This window comes from Panulirus ornatus, chromosome 5 (genome assembly GCF_036320965.1).
Source record: "Panulirus ornatus isolate Po-2019 chromosome 5, ASM3632096v1, whole genome shotgun sequence".
NCBI lineage: Eukaryota > Metazoa > Arthropoda > Malacostraca > Decapoda > Palinuridae > Panulirus > Panulirus ornatus.
Genome location: NC_092228.1, coordinates 18,778,464 through 18,790,984, shown reverse-complemented (window position 1 = coordinate 18,790,984; position 12,521 = coordinate 18,778,464). Strand labels below are relative to the sequence as shown.

The following is a 12,521-nucleotide window of genomic DNA, read 5'->3' as shown; positions in this document are numbered from 1 at the left end:
TGATATATAGTGTTATGAAACTTCAAGTTCAGTTTTCAGTTAGTATCATGTTCATTCATTATAATTCTTATCAAACTAGGCAAGATTTCTTATTGGTTCTTTGCTTAAGCTCCTATAAAAAGCAAATGAGTCACATATTCATCCATTATATTGCTGCTTAGGTTGGATACCATGTATTCTTCTCTTCTTCATCTTCAAACCTCAGGATGAAGCCTCTCCCTGTGCCATTGTCATAACTCACATCACATAGTGTCCTCGAACATCTCATTTCCAACACATCCAAGCTCCTCTGCACAACTCTATCTATAGCCCATGCCTTGCAAAAATATAACATTATTGGAACCACTATGCCTTCAAACATACCCATTTTTGCTTTCCGAGATAATGTTCTTGCCTTCCAACATTTTTCTTTGCTCCCAGAACTTTTGCCCCCTCCCCAACCCTGTGACTCACTTCCGCTTCCATGATTCCATCCGCTGCCAAGTCCACTCCTAGATATCTAAAACACTTCACTTCCTCCAGTTTTTCTCCATTCAAACTTACCTCCTAGTTGACTTGTCCCTCAACCCTTCTGTACACCTAATAACCTTGCTCTTATTCACGTTTACTCTCAACTTTCTTCTTTCACACAGTTTACCCAACTCAGTGGCTAATTTGGGTGAGACAGCGACCAAGTACAATGATATATATTTTTTTTATGTATTTATTATACTTTGTCGCTGTCTCCCTCGTTAGCGAGGTAGCGCAAGGAAACAGACGAAAGAATGGCCCAACCCACCCACATACACCTGTATATACATACATGTCCACACACACACATATACGTACCTATACATTTCAATGTATACATATATATATATATATATATTTTTTTTTTTTTTTCATACTATTCGCCATTTCCCGCGATAGCGAGGTAGCGTTAAGAACAGAGGACTGGGCCTTTTTTGGAATATCCTCACCTGGCCCCCTCTGTTCCTTCTTTTGGGAAAAAAAAAAAAAAAGAGAGAGAGGGGAGGATTTCCAGCCCCCCGCTCCCTCCCCTTTTAGTCGCCTTCTACGACACGCAGGGAATATGTGGGATGTATTCTTAATCCCCTATCCCCCATGCTTGTGGCATGAGAAGAGTGGGAGGTGGGTTGATTAGAAAGGGTAGTGAGTGGTGGGATGAAGAAGTAAGAGTATTAGTGAAAGAGAAGAGAGAGGCATTTGGACGATTTTTGCAGGGAAAAAATGCAATTGAGTGGGAGATGTATAAAAGAAAGAGACAGGAGGTCAAGAGAAAGGTGCAAGAGGTGAAAAAAAGGGCAAATGAGAGTTGGGGTGAGAGAGTATCATTAAATTTTAGGGAGAATAAAAAGATGTTCTGGAAGGAGGTAAATAAAGTGCGTAAGACAAGGGAGCAAATGGGAACTTCAGTGAAGGGCGCAAATGGGGAGGTGATAACAAGTAGTGGTGATGTGAGAAGGAGATGGAGTGAGTATTTTGAAGGTTTGTTGAATGTGTTTGATGATAGAGTGGCAGATATAGGGTGTTTTGGTCGAGGTGGTGTGCAAAGTGAGAGGGTTAGGGAAAATGATTTGGTAAACAGAGAAGAGGTAGTGAAAGCTTTGCGGAAGATGAAAGCCGGCAAGGCAGCAGGTTTGGATGGTATTGCAGTGGAATTCATTAAAAAAGGGGGTGACTGTATTGTTGACTGGTTGGTAAGGTTATTTAATGTATGTATGACTCATGGTGAGGTGCCTGAGGATTGGCGGAATGCGTGCATAGTGCCATTGTACAAAGGCAAAGGGGATAAGAGTGAGTGCTCAAATTACAGAGGTATAAGTTTGTTGAGTATTTCTGGTAAATTATATGGGAGGGTATTGATTGAGAGGGTGAAGGCATGTACAGAGCATCAGATTGGGGAAGAGCAGTGTGGTTTCAGAAGTGGTAGAGGATGTGTGGATCAGGTGTTTGCTTTGAAGAATGTATGTGAGAAATACTTAGAAAAGCAAATGGATTTGTATGTAGCATTTATGGATCTGGAGAAGGCATATGATAGAGTTGATAGAGATGCTCTGTGGAAGGTATTAAGAATATATGGTGTGGGAGGAAAGTTGTTAGAAGCAGTGAAAAGTTTTTATCGAGGATGTAAGGCATGTGTACGTGTAGGAAGAGAGGAAAGTGATTGGTTCTCAGTGAATGTAGGTGCGGCAGGGGTGTGTGATGTCTCCATGGTTGTTTAATTTGTTTATGGATGGGGTTGTTAGGGAGGTAAATGCAAGAGTTTTGGAAAGAGGGGCAAGTATGAAGTCTGTTGGGGATGAGAGAGCTTGGGAAGTGGGTCAGTTGTTGTTCGCTGATGATACAGCGCTGGTGGCTGATTCATCTGAGAAACTGCAGAAGCTGGTGACTGAGTTTGGAAAAGTGTGTGGAAGAAGAAAGTTAAGAGTAAATGTGATTAAGAGCAAGGTTATTAGGTACAGTAGGGTTGAGGGTCAAGTCAGTTGGGAGGTGAGTTTGAATGGAGAAAAACTGGAGGAAGTGAAGTGTTTTAGATATCTGGGAGTGGATCTGGCAGCGGATGGAACCATGGAAGCGGAAGTGGATCATAGGGTGGGGGAGGGGGCGAAAATCCTGGGGGCCTTGAAGAATGTGTGGAAGTCGAGAACATTATCTCGGAAAGCAAAAATGGGTATGTTTGAAGGAATAGTGGTTCCAACAATGATGTATGGTTGCGAGGCGTGGGCTATAGATAGAGTTGTGCGCAGGAGGATGGATGTGCTGGAAATGAGATGTTTGAGGACAATGTGTGGTGTGAGGTGGTTTGATCGAGTGAGTAACGTAAGGGTAAGAGAGATGTGTGGAAATAAAAAGAGCGTGGTTGAGAGAGCAGAAGAGGGTGTTTTGAAGTGGTTTGGGCACATGGAGAGGATGAGTGAGGAAAGATTGACCAAGAGGATATATGACATATGTCAGAGGTGGAGGGAACAAGGAGAAGAGGGAGACCAAATTGGAGGTGGAAAGATGGAGTGAAAAAGATTTTGTGTGATCGGGGCCTGAACATGCAGGAGGGTGAAAGGAGGGCAAGGAATAGAGTGAATTGGAGCGATGTGGTATACCGGGGTTGACGTGCTGTCAGTGGATTGAATCAGGGCATGTGAGGCGTCTGGGGTAAACCATGGAAAGCTGTGTAGGTATGTATATTTGCGTGTGTGGACGTATGTATATACATGTGTATGGGGGGGGGTTGGGCCATTTCTTTCGTCTGTTTCCTTGCGCTACCTCGCAAACGCGGGAGACAGCGACAAAATATAATATAATATAATATATATATATATATATATATATATATATATATATATATATATATATATATATATATATATATACATACATATACATATATACACATGTACATAATTCATACTTGATGCCTTTATTCATTCCCGTCGCCACCCCGCCACATGTGAAATGACGACCCCCTCCCCCACGAGGTAGCGCTAGGAAACAACAACAAAGGCCACATTCGTTCACACTTGGTCTCTAGCTGTCATGTATAATGCACCGAAACCACAGCTCCCTTTCCACATCCAGACGCCACAAAACTTTCCATGGTTTACCCCAGACGCTTCACATGCCCTGGTTCAATCCAATGACAGCACGTTGACCCTGGTATACCACATCATTCCAGTTCACTCTATTCCTTGCACACCTTTCACCCCCCTGCATGTTCAGGCCCCGATTGCTCAAAATCTTTTTCACTTCATCCTTCCACCTCCAATTTGGTCTCCCACTTCTCTTCGTTCCCTCCACCTCTGTCACATATCTCCTCTTTGTCAATCTTTCCTCACTCATTCTCTCCATGTGGCCAGACAATTTCAACACCCCTCCTATGCTCTCTCAACCTATACATCTCAAGGTATACATATATATACCCAAAGAGATATATACATATATACACATGTACATAATTCATACTGTCTGCCCTTATTCATTCCCGTCGCCACCCCACCACACATGAAATGACAACCCCCTCCCCCCGCATGTGTGCGAGGTATCGCTAGGAAAAGACAACAAAGGCCACATTTGTTCACACTCACTCTCTAGCTGTCATGTATAATGCACCGAAACCATAGCTCCCTTTCCATGTCCAGGCCCCACAGAACTTTCCATGGTTTACCCCAGACGCTTCACATACCCTGGTTCAATCCATTGACAGCACGTCAACCCCTGTATAACACATCATACCAATTCACTCTATTCCTTGCACGCCTTCCACCCTCCTGCATGTTGAGGCCCCGATCACTCAGAATCTTTTTCACTCCATCTTTCCACTTCCAATTTGGTCTCCCACTTTTCCTCGTTCCCTCCACCTCTGACACATATATCTTTTTGTCAATCTTTCCTCGCTCATTCTCTCTATGTGACCAAACCATTTCAGAACACCCTCTTCTGCTCTATCAACCACACTCTTTTTATTACCACACATCTCTCTTCCCCTTTCATTACTTACTCGATCAGACCACCTCACACCACATATTGTCCTCAATCATCTCCTTTCCAGCACATCCACCCTCCTCCGCACAACTCTGTCTATAACCCACGCCTCGCAACCATATAACATTGTTGGAACCACTGTTCTTTCAAACGTACTTTGCTTTCCAAGATAATGTTCTCGACTTCCATACATTTTTCAACGCTCCCAGAACTTTTGCCCCCTCCCCCACCCTATGATTCACTTCCACTTCCATGGTTCCATCCACTGCCAAATCCACTCCGATATCTAAAACACTTCACTTCCTCCAGTTTTTCTCCATTCAAACTTACCTCCCAATTGACTTGTCCCTCAACCCTACTGTAACTAATAACCTTGCTCTTATTCACATTTACTCTCAACTTTCTTCTTTCACACACTTTACCAAACTCAGTCACCAGCTTCTGCAGTTTCTCACCCGAATCAGCCACCAGCTCTGTATCATCAGCGAACAACAACTGACTCACTTCCCACGCTCTCTCATCCACAACAGACTGCATACTTGCCCCTCTTTCCAAAACTCTTGCATTCACCTCCCTAACAACCCCATCCATAAACAAATTAAAAAACCATGGGCACATCACGCACCCCTGCCGCAAACCAACATTCACTGAGAAACATTCACTTTCCTCTCTTCCTACTCGTACACATGCCTTACTTCCTTGATAAAAACTTTTCACTGCTTCTGACAACTTGCCTCCCACACCATACGTTCTTAATACCTTCCACAGAGCATCTCTATCAACTCTATCATATGCCTTCTCCAGATCCATAAATGCTACATACAAATCCATTTGCTTTTCTAAGTATTTCTCACATACATTCTTCAAAGCAAACACCTGATCCACACATCCTCTATCACTTCTGAAACCACACTGCTCTTCCCCAATCTGATGCTCTGTACATGCCTTCACCCTCTCAATCAATACCCTCCCATATAATTTCCCAGGAATACTCAACAGACTTATACCTCTGTAATTTGAGCACTCACTTTTATCCCCTTTGCCTTTGTACAGTGGCACTATGCAAGCATTCCGCCAATCCTCAGGCACCTCACCATGAATCATACATACATTAAATAACCTTACCAACCAGTCAACTATACAGTCACCCCCTTTTTTTTTAATGAATTCCACTGCAGTACCATCCAAACTCGCTGCCTTGCTGGCTTTCATTTTCCGCAAAGCTTTTACTACCTCTTCTCTGTTTACCATATCATTCTCCCTAACTCTCTCACTTTGCACACCACCTCGACCAAAACATCCTATATCTGCCACTCTGTCATCAAACACATTCAACAAACCATCAAAATACTCACTCCATCACCTTCTCACATCACCACTACTTGTTATCACGTCCCCATTATCCCCCTTCACTGATGTTCCCTTTTGTTCCCTCGTCTTATGCACTTTATTTACCTCCTTCCAAAACATCTTTTTATTCTCCCTAGAATTTAATGATACTCTCTCACCCCAACTCTCATTTGCCCTCTTTTTCACCTCTTGCACCCTTCTCTTGACCTCCTGCTTCTTTCTTTTAAACATCTCCCAGTCATTTGCATTATTTCCCTGCAAAAATCATCCAAATGCCTCTTTCTTCTCTTTCACTAATAATCTTACTTCTTCATCCCACCCCTCACTACCCTTTCTAATTTGCCCACCTCCCATGCTTCTCATGCCACAAGCATCTTTTGCGCAAGCCATCACTGCTTCCCCAAATACATCCCATTCCTCCCCCACTCCCCTTACCTCCTTTGTTCTCACCTTTTTCCATTCTGTACTCAGTCTCTCTTGGTACTTTCTCACACAAGTCTCCTTCCCAAGCTCACTTACTCTCACCACTCTTTTCAACCCAACATTCTCTCTTCTTTTCTGAAAACCTCTACAAATCTTCACCTTAACCTTCACAAGATAATGATCTGACATCCCTCCAGTTGCACCTCTCAGCACTTTAACATCCAGAAGTCTCTCTTTCACACACCTATCAATTAACACATAATCCAGTAACGCTCTCTGGCCATCTCTCTTACTTACATATGTATACTTACGTATATCTCTCTTTTTAAACCAGGTATTCCCAATCACCAGTCCTTTTTCAGCACTAAAATCTACAAGCTCTTCACCATTTCCATTTACAACACTGAACATCCAATGTAACCCGATTATTCCCTCAACTGCCACATTACTCACCTTTGCATTCAAATCACCCATCACTATAACCCGGTCTCGTGCATCAAAACTACTAACACTCACTCATCTGCTCCCAAAACACTTGCCTCTCATGATCTTTCTTCTCATGCCGAGGTGCAAATGCACCAATAATCACTCATCTCTTTCCATCCACTTTCAGTTTTACCCATATCAATCTAGAGTTTACTTTCTTACACTCTATTACATACTCCCACCACTCCTGTTTCAGGAGTATTGCATACTCCTTTCCTTGCTCTTGTCCTCTCACTAACCCCTGACTTTACTCCCAAGACATTTCCAAACCACTCTTCCCCTATACCCTTGAGCTTTGTTTCACTCAGAGCCAAAACATCCAGGTTCCTTTCCTCAAACATACTATCTATAATATATATATATATATATATATATATGTTTATGGATGGGGTTGTTAGGGAGGTGAATGCAAGAGTTTTGGAAAGAGTGGCAAGTATGAAGTCTGTTGGGGATGAGAGAGCTTGGGAAGTGAGTCAGTTGTTGTTCGCTGATGATACAGAGCTGGTGGTTGATTCACGTGAGAAACTGCAGAAGCTGGTGACTGAGTTTGGTAAAGTGTGTGAAAGAAGAAAGTTAAGAGTAAATGTGAATAAGAGCAAGGTTATTAGGTACAGTAGGATTGAGGGTCAAGTTAATTGGGGGGGTAAGTTTGAATGGAGAAAAACTGGAGGAAGTAAAGTGTTTTAGATATCTGGGAGTGGATCTGGCAGCGGATGGAACCATGGAAGTGGAAGTGAATCATAGGGTGGGGGAGGGGGCAAAAATCCTGGGAGCCTTGAAGAATGTGTGGAAGTCGAGAACATTATCTCGGAAAGCAAAAATAGGTATGTTTGGAGGAATAGTGGTTCCAACAATTTTGTATGGTTGCGAGGCGTGGGCTATGGATAGAGTTGTGCGCAGGAGGGTGGATGTGCTGGAAATGAGATGTTTGAGGACAAAATGTGGTGTGAGGTGGTTTGATCGAGTAAGTAATGTGAGGGTAAGAGAGATGAGTGGAAATAAAAAGAGCGTGGTTGAGGGAGCAGAGGAGGGGGTTTTGAAATGATTTGGTCACTTGGAGAGAATGAGTGAGGAAAGGTTGATCAAGAGGATATATGTGTGGGAGGTGGAGGGAACGAGGAGAAGTGGGAGACCAAATTGGAGGTGGAAAGATGGAGTGAAAAAGATTCTGAGTGATCGGGGCCTGAACATGCAGGAGGGTGAAAGGCAGGCAAGGAATGGAGTGAATTGGATCGATGTGGTATACCGGGGTCGACGTGCTGTCAGTGGATTGAATCAGGGCATGTGAAGTGTCTGGGGTAAACCATGGAAAGTTGTGTGGGGCCTGGATGTGGAAAGGTAGCTGTGGTTTCTGGCATTAGTGCGTGACATCTAGAGACTGAGTGTGAACGAATGGGGCCTTTGTTGTCTTTTCCTAGCGCTACCTCGCACACATGAGGGGGTAGGGGGATGTTATTCCATATGTGGCGAGGTGGCGATGGGAATGAATAAAGGCAGACAGTGTGAGTTATGTGCATGTATATATATATGTAGGTGTCTGCGTGTGTATATATGTTTGTACATTGAGATGTATGGGTATGTATATTTGTGTGTGTGGACGTGTATGTATATACATGTGTATGGGGGTGTGTCGGGCCATTTCTTTCGTCTGTTTCCTTGCGCTACCTCGCAAACGCGGGAGACAGCGACAAGGCAAAATGAAAAAAATATATATATATATATATATATATATATATATATATATATATATTTTTTTTTTTTTTTTTTTTTTTTTTTTTTCATACTATTCGCCATTTCCCGCGATAGCGAGGTAGCGTTAAGAACAGAGGACTGGGCCTTTGAGGGAATATTCTCACCTGGCCCCCTTCTCTGTTCCTTCTTTTGGGAAAAAAAAAAAAAAAAAAAACGAGAGGGGAGGATTTCCAGCCCCCCGCTCCCTTCCCTTTTAGTCGCCTTCTACGACACGCAGGGAATACGTGGGAAGTATTCTTTCTCCCCTATCCCCAGGGATAATATATATATATATATATATATATATATATATATATATATATATATATATGTATATATATATAATATCTATTTACTTATTATCGCTGTTTCCCGCGTCAACAAGGTAGCGCCAGGAAACAGACGATGAATGGCCCATCCACTCATATACATAAACGCCCATACAATTACATATACATACATATCAACATACATATTCATAAACAGACATATTCATACTTGCTTGCCTTCATCCATTCCGGCGATACCCCGCCCCACAGGAAGTGCCTCGCTAATCCCTGCGTCAGGGAGGTAGCGCCAGGAAAACAGACAAAAGAGGCCACATTCGTTCACACTCAGTCTCCAGCGGTCATGCGCAATACACAGAAACCACATCCGCATCCTGACTCACTAATCAAACTGTGTGTAACCATATGTGCAGCCATATATATATATATATATATATATATATATATATATATATATATATATATATATATATATATATATATATATATATATAAAAGAAGGAACAGAGCGGGCAGGTGAGGATATTCCAAAAAAGGCCCAGTCCTCTGTTCTTGACGCTACCTCGCTGACGCGAATAGTTTAAAATGGCGAAAATAGTTTAAAAAAAAGAAATATATATATATATATATATATATATATATATATATATATATATATATATATATTATCTCGGAAAGCAAAAATGGGTATGTTTGAAGGAATAGTGGTTCCAACAATGTTGTATGGTTGCGAGGCGTGGGCTATGGATAGAGTTGTGTGCAGGAGGATGGATGTGCTGGAATTGAGATGTTTGAGGACAATGTGTGGTGTGAGGTGGTTTGATCGAGTAAGTAACGTAAGGGTAAGAGAGATGTGTGGAAATAAAAAGAGCGTGGTTGAGAGAGCAGAAGAGGGTGTTTTGAAATGGTTTGGGCACATGGAGAGAATGAGTGAGGAAAGATTGACCAAGAGGATATATGTGTCGGAGGTGGTGGGAACGAGGAGAAGAGGGAGACCAAATTGGAGGTGGAAAGATGGAGTGAAGAAGATTTTGTGTGATTGGGGCCTGAACATGCAGGAGGGTGAAAGGAGGGCAAGGAATAGAGTGAATTGGAGCGATGTGGTATACCGGGGTTGACGTGCTGTCATTGGATTGAATCGGGGCATGTGAAGCGTCTGGGGGTAAACCATGGAAAGCTGTGTAGGTATGTATATGTGCGTGTGTGGACGTATGTATATACATGTGTATGGGGGTGGGTTGGGCCATTTCTTTCGTCTGTTTCCTTGCGCTACCTCACAAACGCGGGAGACAGCGACAAAGAAAAAAAAAAATATATATATATATATATATATATATATATATATATATATATCTTTCAAACTATTCGCCATTTCCCATATTAGCGAGGTAGCGTTAAGAACAGAGGACTGGGCCTTTGAGGGAATACCCTCACCTGGACCCCTTCTCTGTTCCTTCTTTTGGAAAATTAAAAAAAAAACGAGAGGGGAGGATTTCCATCCCTCGCTCCCTCCCCTTTTAGTCGCCTTCTACGACACGCAAGGAATATGTGGGAAGTATTCTTTCTCCCCTATCCCCAGGGATAGATTGATGATAGAGTGGCAGATATAGGGTGTTTTGGTCGAGGTGGTGTGCAAAGTGAGAGGGTTAGGGAAAATGATTTGGTAAACAGAGAAGAGGTAGTAAAAGCTTTGCGGAAGATGAAAGCCGGGAAGGCAGCAGGTTTGGATGGTATTGCAGTGGAATTTATTAAAAAAGGGGGTGACTGTATTGTTGACTGGTTGGTAAGGTTATTTAATGTATGTATGATTCATAGTGAGGTGCCTGAGGATTGGTGGAATGCTTGCATAGCGCCATTGTACAAAGGCAAAGGGGATAAGAGTGAGTGCTCAAATTAGAGAAGTATAAGTTTGTTGAGTATTCCTGGTAAATTGTATGGGAGGGTATTGATTGAGAGGGTGAAGGCATGTACAGAGCATCAGATTGGGGAAGAGCAGTGTGGTTTCAGAGGTGATAGAGGATGTGTGGATCAGGTGTTTGCTTTGAAGAATGTATGTGAGAAATACTTAGCAAAGCAAATGGATTTGTATGTAGCATTTATGGATCTGGAGAAGGCATATGATAGAGTTGATAGAGATGCTCTGTGGAAGGTACCAAGAATATGTGGTGTGGGAGGCAAGTTGTTAGAAGCAGTGAAAAGTTTTTATCGAGGATGTAAGGCATGTGTACGGGTAGGAAGAGAGGAAAGTGAATGGTTCTCAGTGAACGTAGGTTTGCGGCAGGGGTGTGTGATGTCTCCATGGTTGTTTAATTTGTTTATGGATGGGGTTGTTAGGGAGGTGAATGCAAGAGTTTTGGAAAGAGGGGCAAGTATGAAGTCTGTTGGGGATGAGAGAGCTTGGGAAGTGAGTCAGTTGTTGTTCGCTGATGATACAGCGCTGGTGGCTGATTCATGTAGAAACTGCAGAAGCTGGTGACTGAGTTTGGTAAAGTGTGTGAAGAAGAAAGTTAGAGTAAATGTGAATAAGAGCAAGGTTATTAGGTACAGTAGGGTTGAGGGTCAAGTCAATTGGGAGGTGAGTTTGAATGGAGAAAAACTGGAGGAAGTGAAGTGTTTTAGATATCTGGGAGTGGATCTGGCAGCGGATGGAACCATGGAAGCGGAAGTGGATCATAGGGTGGGGGAGGGGGCAAAAATCCTGGGAGCCTTGAAGAATGTGTGGAAGTCGAGAACATTATCTCGGAAAGCAAAAATGGGTATGTTTGAAGGAATAGTGGTTCCAACAATGTTGTATGGTTGCGAGGTGTGGGCTATGGATAGAGTTGTGCGCAGGAGGGTGGATGTGCTGGAAATGAGATGTTTGAGGACAATGTGTGGTGTGAGGTGGTTTGATCGAGTAAGTAACGTAAGGGTAAGAGAGATGTGTGGAAATAAAAAGAGCGTGGTTGAGAGAGCTGAAGAGGGTGTTTTGAAGTGGTTTGGGCACATGGAGAGGATGAGTGAGGAAAGATTGACCAAGAGGATATATGTGTCAGAGGTGGAGGGAACAGAGGAGAAGAGGGAGACCAAATTGGAGGTGGAAAGATGGAGTGAAAAAGATTTGTGTGATCGGGGCCTGAACATGCAGGAGGGTGAAAGGAGGGCAAGGAATAGAGTGAATTGGAGCGATGTGGTATACCGGGGTTGACGTGCTGTCAGTGGATGAATCAGGGCATGTGAGGCGTCTGGGGTAAACCATGGAAAGCTGTGTAGGTATGTATATTTGCGTGTGTGGACGTATGTATAAAACATGTGTATGGGGGGGGTTGGGCCATTTCTTTCGTCTGGTTTCCTTGCGCTACCTCGCAAACGCGGGAGACAGCGACCAAAATATAATATAATATAATATATATATATATTTTATATATATTTTATATATATATATATATATATTTTATATATATACATACATATACATATATACACATGTACATAATCATATTGATGCCTTTATTCATTCCCGTCGCCACCCCGCCACATGTGAAATGACGACCCCCTCCCCCACGAGGTAGCGCTAGGAAACAACAACAAAGGCCACATTCGTTCACACTTGGTCTCTAGCTGTCATGTATAATGCACCGAAACCAAGCTCCCTTTCCACATCCAGACGCCACAAAACTTTCCATGGTTTACCCCAGACGCTTCACATGCCCTGGTTCAACCCAATGACAGCACGTTGACCCGGGTATACCACATCATTCCAGTTCACTCTATTCCTTGCCACCT

The 12,521-nt window shown here is 42.9% G+C and overlaps 1 protein-coding gene across 1 annotated transcript in view; it reads left to right on the top strand.

Annotated features, from left to right (window-relative positions):
• The window catches only part of LOC139748614 (cation-dependent mannose-6-phosphate receptor-like), a 104,641-nt gene that overhangs the window by 59,649 nt on the left and 32,471 nt on the right, over positions 1-12,521 (top strand). The gene's annotated exons all lie outside the window — the stretch shown is intronic.